Raw genomic sequence first — 9,945 nt, forward strand, 5'->3', positions numbered from 1 at the left:
CTCACTGGACTCTGGATCAGAAGTCAGGAGGCCTGGCTTGAAGCCCAGCTACTCTGCTCCTGCTCTGTTAGTTAACTCCTTGTGAGCATCCTTGTGCCCGGGTCTCAGCTCCCCATCCTTCAGAGAGGAAGGAGTCTGGAGCAGGCTCTCTTCTATGTCTTACCCTGCAATGTGTAAATTGACCCACACACTATAGTCCCTCATCTCTGTTAGATGGCTAAAATGGCTTAGCTTCTCATTGACAAGGTACCTAACCAGTCCCCCTCTCCGGAGCACTTAGGCAAGCTAGAAGCAGTTTCCTCTCTAGGGAAAGGCAATCAGGGAAGACCCTCAGTTTTCTAGTCTGGTCCAGATTCCCACAGCACTGCCTGGTGCTCATCTACTGGGTCATGTTGCAGGATAAAGCCAAGAACAGCATCCCACCTAGGCCCATAACACCAGCTTGTCCACCCATGCAATCCTTTTATCTTCTGACTCAGTTCATTATCTGTGGCTCAAAACAAAACATTACTCTTAAAACATCTGCCTAGCTGAGTTAGAGAGAGGCCCTAATGTAAATGAATGAGGCACTGCAAATAGGCCTGCAGTGGGACTGGGGCTTGGAGGACTCTTAACACTATGTCCCAAGGTATCGTTTTTTCTGAAAATTAAATAGCAAGACAGACCTTGTCAGGTGCTTAGAACAGAACTCAGACTACTGAGAAAGTGGAGAATCTCAATTTAGTCCACATCTGAAGGCTGCAGCCTGCCCTGTCCTTGAATCCCTAATCCTATGTGTGCTACAGGACACCTGCCCTAAACCCTCATCCCCACATTTCACCTTAAACTAAGGATAGTTGTAAGATGCTAGCTCCGCCAAGGCGAGCTTCATCTCAAAACGATATTCTGCAAGCAGAGTACACGGAACCGTGTTTCGGTGAAAACCAACCAGGAGTGCCACAAACCATTAGCAGTGTTTTCTACAATCACATCTCATCTTGATGCCTACCCCAAACCAGAACAAAGGAGTGAAGAGAATCTGGTACTGAGCAAGCCTCCCAGCAGCCAGTGTAATCGCATCCCAGCTCCATGAGCACCAGGCACGTGCACACACTACTCCCCTGAGCCGGAGCCTCTTCCCTGACCACAAGTTCACACCGAAGGCTTATGGGTAGATGTTCAAGAAGGTTTTTCCTCAACAGGGTACTATCACAACTTATATGGGTCTTGCACAAGCTCATCTCACAGGAACAACCAAAGTGAAAGTGCCTTTGCTGGGTGGTCTCTTTGCCCCTTCAACACCTATTGCTCTGTCTTCCTCCCCTCCCTCCTCCCACCCCACTAGAATACTCTTTCAGCTGCTGCAGCATACCAGCTGCAACCCAAACCCACTCCCTTCAGCGCCCCAGCCCACCCCGATGTACATTATAATGACAGCAACACTTTGTTCAGCTGCTAATAATGTTTAGAATTTGGATCACTGTAATCCCTCTGATTATTTTCACATTTTCAAGGGATCCTTCAACATTCCTTTCTCTGCTTCCTCTTCCATAACAAATTTCAGTGTAGAAACGTCTTATTTTGAAGTAGAAGATGTCAGTGCTTTTCCCTTAGCAGCCTAGGAATAAAGCTTGTCAGACGCTCCCCTCACTGGGATCCTGCTGTGGGAGACCCTGTGGCCAAGACAAGAGCAACTGTTCCTGGCAGGTCTCTAACTGTGCAAGGAAAACTTGGGGTGAGAGAGCCACTCTGCTAAGTGTAGGAGGGCACAGCTGTACTTTTCCCCTCCAGCCTCCTGCAAACCACAAGCCTATTCTGAAAAAATCAAGCCCAATGAAATGTCTTAGAAATAAAAAGGTACCTTGTGTATTTGAAAATGAATGATGACCGACGTCAGTATTCTAAGTCTGTCCTGAGGAGTGACCTGGCCAGGGAGGCTGCAGACAGCGGAGGATTTCGCTGCCTCCAGGCAGTGACCAGCTCCTTTATACGCCCTTTCCCCAAGAGGCCTGTCAATCAGACACACGCGGAGGCACGTTTAATTCATTCTTTCGAAGGAGTGTCATGATTCCTCCTCTGCTCTCACCATTTGCTCAGAGTACCTGGTGTCCCAGTCCAAATCCAGCCCCTCAGAGCTGACGCCCCTCCTACATGTCCACCCAGACTTTCCAGACAGGGGCCAGGGGTGGAGTCAGACAAGAGGGGCAGGCGCGGACTCACTTTTCCTGTCTTCTCTCAGGAAATAAAATGCTATAAATAAAACCAGCGAGATTGGCTGGGACTCCCCATTTTGCTGAGGAGGGAAAAAAAGCCAATTCTATGTTTAAATGTGTTTCAAATTACCCAGTGTGATACTGGCCTTTCCAAACCAAGTGAGTGACAACCAAAAAGACGGGAGAGACAGCACGTTCATCACTGTGCTGAGAAGTTACTCTATTCAAAGAACTGATTTTGTCATATGCAAAAAGAAATTACTGTAAAAGAGAGCCCACACATTTTATCTCCCAGAGCTTTGCTTAGGGAGAACAGATTTTAATCTAAACTCATTTCCTCTGTTCAGTCAGGGCCCTGAAACCCTATGTGACCAAGTCTTTCTGAGAGAACTTAGTCCTCAGCCAAGTCTTATTGGGATGGCTAGCTTTCCCAAGAGTGGGAATCCTGTAGTCAGAAACAGTCTTCACAGTTAATAAGACAGGGTGGGGCAGATCAGGGACAGAAGCTGATGCTCCCCCCATACCCTGTAATTTATACCAACCAAGCCAGATGGGATGGATCATAAATACAGGAAGAGGAAGAGGAAGGAAGGCCAGTACCTGGGTGGGTGATAGCTAGATTGAAGGTGGAGTTTAAATGAGCACCAGACCCAAGATAAATGATAAATAGGTGTTTATTAGGGAAGGACTTCCACAGATAAGAGTAAATAACCACCGAGGCCTTCCTGCTCCTGAAGATGCAGTCTCTGCTCTTTGGATGCTCTTTGAGACCCAAGAAAGCAGGAACCAGCCCCTCTTCTAGCTTATAATGGGTCATGTCTACACCTGAAACCATGCCCAAAAGGTGTGGACAACACTACAAGTTCACTGGCAAGGCAAGATGCCACTACACTAGATGGGAGGAGGGTCGTCACCCAAGGAAGACAGTCAAAACATAGGAGATGGGGGCAGTGATGCCACCAGAGCCCAACACAGACGGCAGATCTGTGGTATCTCCCACAACCCTTGCTTGGGCTTCATCCTATGCAGATGGCAAAGTTTTCTAGACATTGCTCTGAGTTGACACATGATGATAACTAAGTCAGCGCTCATTCACAGAACAGGAAAGAGAAATGAAATGGAGAAAATGCTTAGCCACTTGCTGATCTTGGTCGGAGACTTCACTGAAGTATCCTGGCACTCACTGTGCTGGGTCTACTTAGCTTGGGACCAAAGTGGGCAGAGAGTCAGCAGATACCACCACAGGAGAAAACCCTGCTGGGTGAGGGGAGATGTATAAGATAGTGAGAGGAGGCTGCAATTGCAGAAGTATTTGTTTCTTATGAAGACTCTTCTTTTATTACTCCCTAAGAAATATTGGTTTCTACCCAGGTGGTGGTAGCACACGCCTTTGATCCTAGCAATTGGGAGGCAGAGGCAGGTGGATCTCTGTGAATTTGAGGCTGGCCTGGTCTACAGAGTGAGATCCGGGACAACCAAGGCTACACAGAGAAACCCTGTCTTGAAAAACAAACAAAAAAGAAGAAAAAGAAGAGGAAGAAGAAGAAGAAGAAGAAGAAGAAGAAGAAGAAGAAGAAGAAGAAGAAGAAGAAGAACAACAACAACAACAACAACAACAACAACAACAACAACAACAGCAACAAGAGGAAGGAGGAGAAGGAGGAGGAGAAGGAGGAGGAGGAGGAGGAGGAGGAGGAGAAGGAGAAGAAGAAGAAGAAGAAGAAGAAGAAGAAGAAGAAGAAGAAGAAGAAGAAGAAGAAGAAGAAGAAGAAGAAATTTCAGTTCAATTATCAGATTCTGGACCAACAACATATCTCAGGAATAAAGCACTTGCTATGAACCTCACAACCTACAATGGATCCTTTGAACCTACACGGTGGAAGAAGAAAACTGACTCCCATAAGTTGTCCTCTGACTTCTACTCATTTGCTGTGATACACATGCACACACTCCTGAGCACATACACATCTGAAAATATACACATCAATTAATCAAATATGATAAAAATTTAAAAATAAATATGTCTCTGGCTCACAGATAGGAAAGATTAGCCTGTGATAATACACATGTTTTCCTTCTTTGAAGGAAGATGCATTGCTTTGAGTCACTTAGCTGATGACCAAAGTCTTAATTTTAACTAACATAATTAGATTCAAATTTACATTTGGATCTAAAGCTGAAGGGAAAATGTCACCAGGCTCCCTGAAAGGGTTTCAGTGCCTACCTGCCCCACTGCTATTCACAGATTCATGCCCTCTGTGGTAGATATTGCAAGGTGAAGCAGAGGGGATAGGGTGTGGGAAGATTATGCACACTCTGCAGCCTGCTCAGCCTGAAGGGCTCCAAGCTACTGCTGATGTATAGAAAGATTTTTTTCCTTTGAGACCTCCCATAAAGAAAACCAAGAAGGGATGATGGAAGAGGTGACAAGAGTTGATGGTGCATGATGTGTGGGTAAAATATTGAGAAGGCCAGGAACAGCCCAGGCAGAGACATGAATGTAGTAGACTCAGTGTTGAAATGAATGTCTAGGGTTAGAAGTTGCTGAGGGTAATGGTTGAGTCCAGCGGTGACCACATGACTGTCCCAGACAGGAAGTTGTGGGGCTAGTGACATTGGCCTTCACGACCCTATTATAGCACAAAGGGGACTCTCCCAGATACCTTCCTTCTCAGTGTCCTTGGAAGGGGTGTGATGCACCAACAGAGTCAGTAGAAAGATGGTAGAGCAGCTGGGGGTTCTCAAGCCCATGGAGACTTCCATGAAATGTGCAGAGTAAGGAAGGGACATGTCACAGAAAAGGGTTGACAGTGAAGATCTGAGGGATTATGTCCAATGGAATCCATGGGTGTTAATTTCCTGGGACCAGGGTCTGCATATAGAAGGAAACTAAAATGAAGTCAGGTTGAAGGACATCATCTTCATCAACTAATTCTGCTCTCATTAGAGGAGAAAAATTTCAACCCAGTGAAAGAATGATACTGATGAGAGGGACCTGGCTACCCCTGGATGGCAGCAGCAGGAGCTGAGCACCGTAAAGCCCAGCTGAATGCTGCTACGGTCGTCAATTCTGTGCCAAGCTTGCATTAGGTCTTTGCTGCAAACACACCATGCTTTCTATGAGTGACTGGAACTGCCCAAAGTGGCCATTGACACACCCTTCCCCTACCTGGCAGCTTTCGGAAGAGAACTGTCAGACAAGCAGCCTGTTTTATGACACCAGCTATACTGCCTACACAGCAAGTTGGTGACTTCGTACACTTTACACTCATTCTAAGGACCCTCGGGCAGACTCAGAGGATCAATCCAATCATGGCTGAAGACATGTTCCAGCCATGGCCTCACCAGAAAGCCTACAGTAATGAACTCTAGCTGACCCTGCAGTTATATTCATCTAGGCCAAAGGAAAGCGCTTTCCCTGGTGGACCAAAAGAAGAGCTGTGATTGGTACAATACTATCTTTCCTTTGCATGAAGAGCTGTGCTGTGACTGATCTAAATTCCCTTGTCATTTCCCTTTCTGTTTACATAAGCAGGTTCTCTTTTCAAGTCAACTGGAGGACACCCTTCTATATTACCTCAGGGACTGAAACATTGGGCCCAATAAAATTATTCTTCCAATGGTCTTGTCTTTGCTGACTTCTGATTTTGTCACAAATAGAGAAGCCCACTCTGATAACACAAAGAAGGGATCACAGAGAAGGGCCAACAACCACAGCAGCAGAGCCAACTGTATAGCATATGGCAGCAAGAAGGAGGCTCAGAAGAGTTCCAGAGAGTGGCTGGGGGCACAGCCAGTATGACCAGAGATGTCAGAGATCAGTGAGAGTGCAAAGAGGGTTGCAAATGAACCTGGAGCCCCATTCCTGGGAATATTCCTAGTCTTAAGGCTGAGGATCCTCACATCCCCGGCATCCAGGCTTTAGAACTGTGACATTTGATGCCATTAGAAACCATGTATCATGACAGAGAAGGCTTGAGAGCTGTAACATAAGATGGTTCTGGTTGCTTCTCCTATAGCAGCTTTCAGGAACCAAAGACTGAAGCCTAGGGCAGTAAGACTCCAAGCTGAGTATCTAGAGATATGTATCTCTGACCCTAGAAGCAGGACCTCAAGTCTGTCCTCTTCTGCTCAGAGCCTGGCCTAGTCACACCCTGACTTCAGACTTCTATCATTTAACCCTCATCTGACAGACAGATACTTCTCATGATGGACATACTTCTCACACAGATACCTTGCCTCAGTGCTACAGAAACTGTTTAAAAGCTAGCCCTGTAATAATAGGCAACCAGCAAATGGTAATTCCCACCACAGAGGACAATTCCCACTGACCTACACTGTCTTAGTTCAGCTCCAGAAGGAGAAGAAAAGTGCCAGTGATGATGACTTAATAGCGGGGGAGAAGGGGCAGAGAACAGGGCAGTGAGTGGGGAGAGGTTGGAGGAAGTACCCCACGCGCCTCAAGCAGGACAAAGGCTTATAGTGATGGCAAGACAGATAGAAGCCCTTGGACATGAAGCAAGAGGTCCTGGCGGGCTGACAAGATGAGCTAATATAATCATACAAACTCTGCCCCGGAGCAGAAGGTCAGTGTGATCCCCACAGACAACAAATTCTGCCAGATCAGTGCTTTAAGAATATGGGTATCGGACGCCCACATGTGGCTGAGCTGTGGTCCACAAAAGGAAGAGACAAGGAAAGCAGTTCAGCTCATCTTTGGAGAGTAGCTGGGATACAGCACACATGACAATGGAGCAAACCAGGAGCCAGTAAGAAACAGCAGATAGGGCTGTGGGCATAACTCCCTGCCCCACCCCCAGATCCTGAGACTGGGCAGAGCATTCTCAGGGGACAGACTGACACAGTGATCAGCTGAGTTCAGTCTGAGCTGAATGTCCATGTGGCCCAGAGCAAGGAGATGCATGTATGGGTAGGATAAGAGGCCTACTTTTTACCTGGAGCCCATGGTGCTTAAAGAGGAGCAGGCAGCCAAACTCAGTAGCACGGCATCAGAGGCCTTCACTGGGGAGAACTTTTCTTCCACGTGCCCAAGCACACCTTCAATGTTGCCCAGTGTGAACGGGAGCTAGGCTCAGACAGGAGCCACTGTGAGTAGAAGGGGCCAAGCCTAGGACTCCAGAAAGAGGATTGGAAATCCAAAATTGAGGATTTGGGGTCCATGCTCACATTTCCAGAAAGTCATTCTGAATCTACAAATAAGAGGAAAGTCAAGTTTAGACTTGGAGTGGCAGGAGTATGCTTGAGGAGCAAGACTCGGCCAGTGGTGATAGGGACCTGGAAGAGAACAGAGATACCAGGAGTGTGGCCCCCAAGGGCACCCATTCACCCACTGGTACAGGGGCTCTTGGAAAGCTGGGGTGCAGAGCCTGAGTGCCATAGCAGCAAAGGATAGATTTGTTTCTCACTGTTTGTTAAGGCTTATATGGGACTGAGCTGCTTCTTGGTGGTATTACATCTATGTCAGTGGTACCTGCTGATACTTGAAGCCATCTCATAGGGTTAGAATATGTACTGGCCTGCTTTGAGTATATGACTTGACCATCAGCTGAATATCACAAGGTCTTGAAGTAGACAAGATCACACAGAGGAACAGAAGAGGAAAGGACAAATGGAGCTGTGTACATTACAAAGTCCTATGAGGAATTGCTTTCTATAATCAGTATCTGGTCAGTATCTGGTCAACACCAACTCCTCCCCCAATGGCGTTTTCTAGCTACTGGATCAAAATTAGGTTAGACAGAGATTTTCAAGTCTGAAAATAGGAAATATGAGCTACATGGGTAGGAAAAATAGGGCATCAAAACCCCAATACATAGGGTGAGAGGAAACAACTCCACATAGGTTCAAATACTCCACGTGCTGTCAAAGCATCCCAGACAGGAAGTACAGAGGAAGCTTGGGTGAGGATCTACATGATCATGATTACATGACTGTGCTTGATGACATCTGCCACTCTGGGAAGGTGTTCTCAGACACAGTATGAAGAAGGAATTAATCACTGGTGGAGGAAGAAAAGGGACAGGCAGGATAGTGAAGGGACAGTAAGAGAACATGTGCAGGTGTCCAGTGACAGAGCCCTAGAATTCCTCTGCCATCAAAGATTGCAAAACTACAGGAGATAGAACCAGTGTCTTACCCTAGTGTGATGGTACAGGCTCTAGTCTTGCCAGTCTAGAGATGGAAGCAGAGAGATTATAGACTTGATGCCAGTCTAGGCACCTTAGTGTGATCGTGTCTCTGAAAAGACAAAAATGTAAGATAGGATACATGCCTGAGGAGACAGGCAGATGAGGCTGTTACAGCATCCTGAGGCCCCATTTACAGGACAAATCTGATACCTACCAGGGACAATGATTGAAATGGCTCAGGGGATTTGGACACAAGACACTGATAGATGTGAGCCCCAAAAAGTCAAAAACACAGTGGTACCCTCCTATCTGGAGACTCAGTATCTTGGAATAGTATCTCCTTTGAGTTAGATGCTGTAGAACCTCAATTATTTCTAATAAATAATTGAACAAAAAGATTTATAGATGAGTACGCAGAATGGCCTCTTGTTTCTGAATGAGCACTGAGTCACTAAAGTGTGAACAGTGCCAAAGGGAGCGAGATTAACTGCCCAGCACTTGGCCTAAGGACCCCAGGGTTCCAGGCCAAAAGGGCCAAGTCAGTGGGCGCCAGAGATAATGTTGCCTTCTTTCCTTTGCAATGAGGAGGTGTCAAGCGCCTGAGACAACCTCCATCTGCTGACACAGTGTCTTGGGGATGCCCCCACAGGTCCTGGCACCCAATGGTCTGTGGACAATAAGTCCAAAAGCTGCTGGGCGGCAAAGTCACAGCCCCAGACATCTGTTTCCTCTTAGTGTGTCCTCAGCTTAGTGAGTAAGCAGCAGGCTCCCGTCCCTCCTTTGGGAGGGAGTTACGGGAACCTACTCTCCTCTAACAAGCAGTGGAAAGACCGGGAATCCAGCATGAGCGCCCCAAGGTTGGTAGCAAAAGGAAGAAAACTCCTCCAAAAGGCTCCTGTGTGGGATCAGGCTAGGTCTGCCTCCCCTCCCTATGAATCAAGTTCCAGAACTTTCTCTGCTTGCATTAGAGTGAAGGAGACCCTTCCTGGAGAGAGGGAGCAATGTTATGTGGGATGAGATGAGAATACAGCCCTGGCCAGACTGGTAAGCCAGCTTGTCATGCTCTGACAACAAACTTGGCCTTTGCTTCCAGTGCAATGGGTACACCAAGAAGCCATTGCCAGGGAGGTGAGGAAGACTATACCTATGAGCTGCTAAGTACTCATACCAAAACAAGCTCACAACACTCTATCCCCAGCCCAAGTCTGTGGGCCATTGTCTGTGAGCCTGGCTGGCTCTATGCAGGTTCCAGCCGAGGGAACCAAACAGCAATTGTGCAGTGACCATTGAAGCCAATTCAAAATTTCCCAGCATGCAAAAAGATGATTGAGACATGCTGCTGGAACACGGGTGAAGTGTGTTAAGTCAGGAAATTCAGTTTTATCTGAGCCTTAGACACACTACACCTCTTTCTTTTCAAATCATCTGAAACTGAGGGGGAGGGAGAGACAGAGGGAGGGGAGGAGAGGGAAAAGGGAAGATAGGGGAAAGGGAGAGAGGGAGAGGGGAGGGGAAGAGAGGAGGGAGAGGTTTAGGGGGAAGGGTATAGGGAGAGGGGAGGGGAAGAGAGATGAGAGGGGGAGAGAGAGGAAGGGAGGAAGGTG

This window comes from Cricetulus griseus, chromosome 2, assembly GCF_003668045.3.
Source record: "Cricetulus griseus strain 17A/GY chromosome 2, alternate assembly CriGri-PICRH-1.0, whole genome shotgun sequence".
NCBI lineage: Eukaryota > Metazoa > Chordata > Mammalia > Rodentia > Cricetidae > Cricetulus > Cricetulus griseus.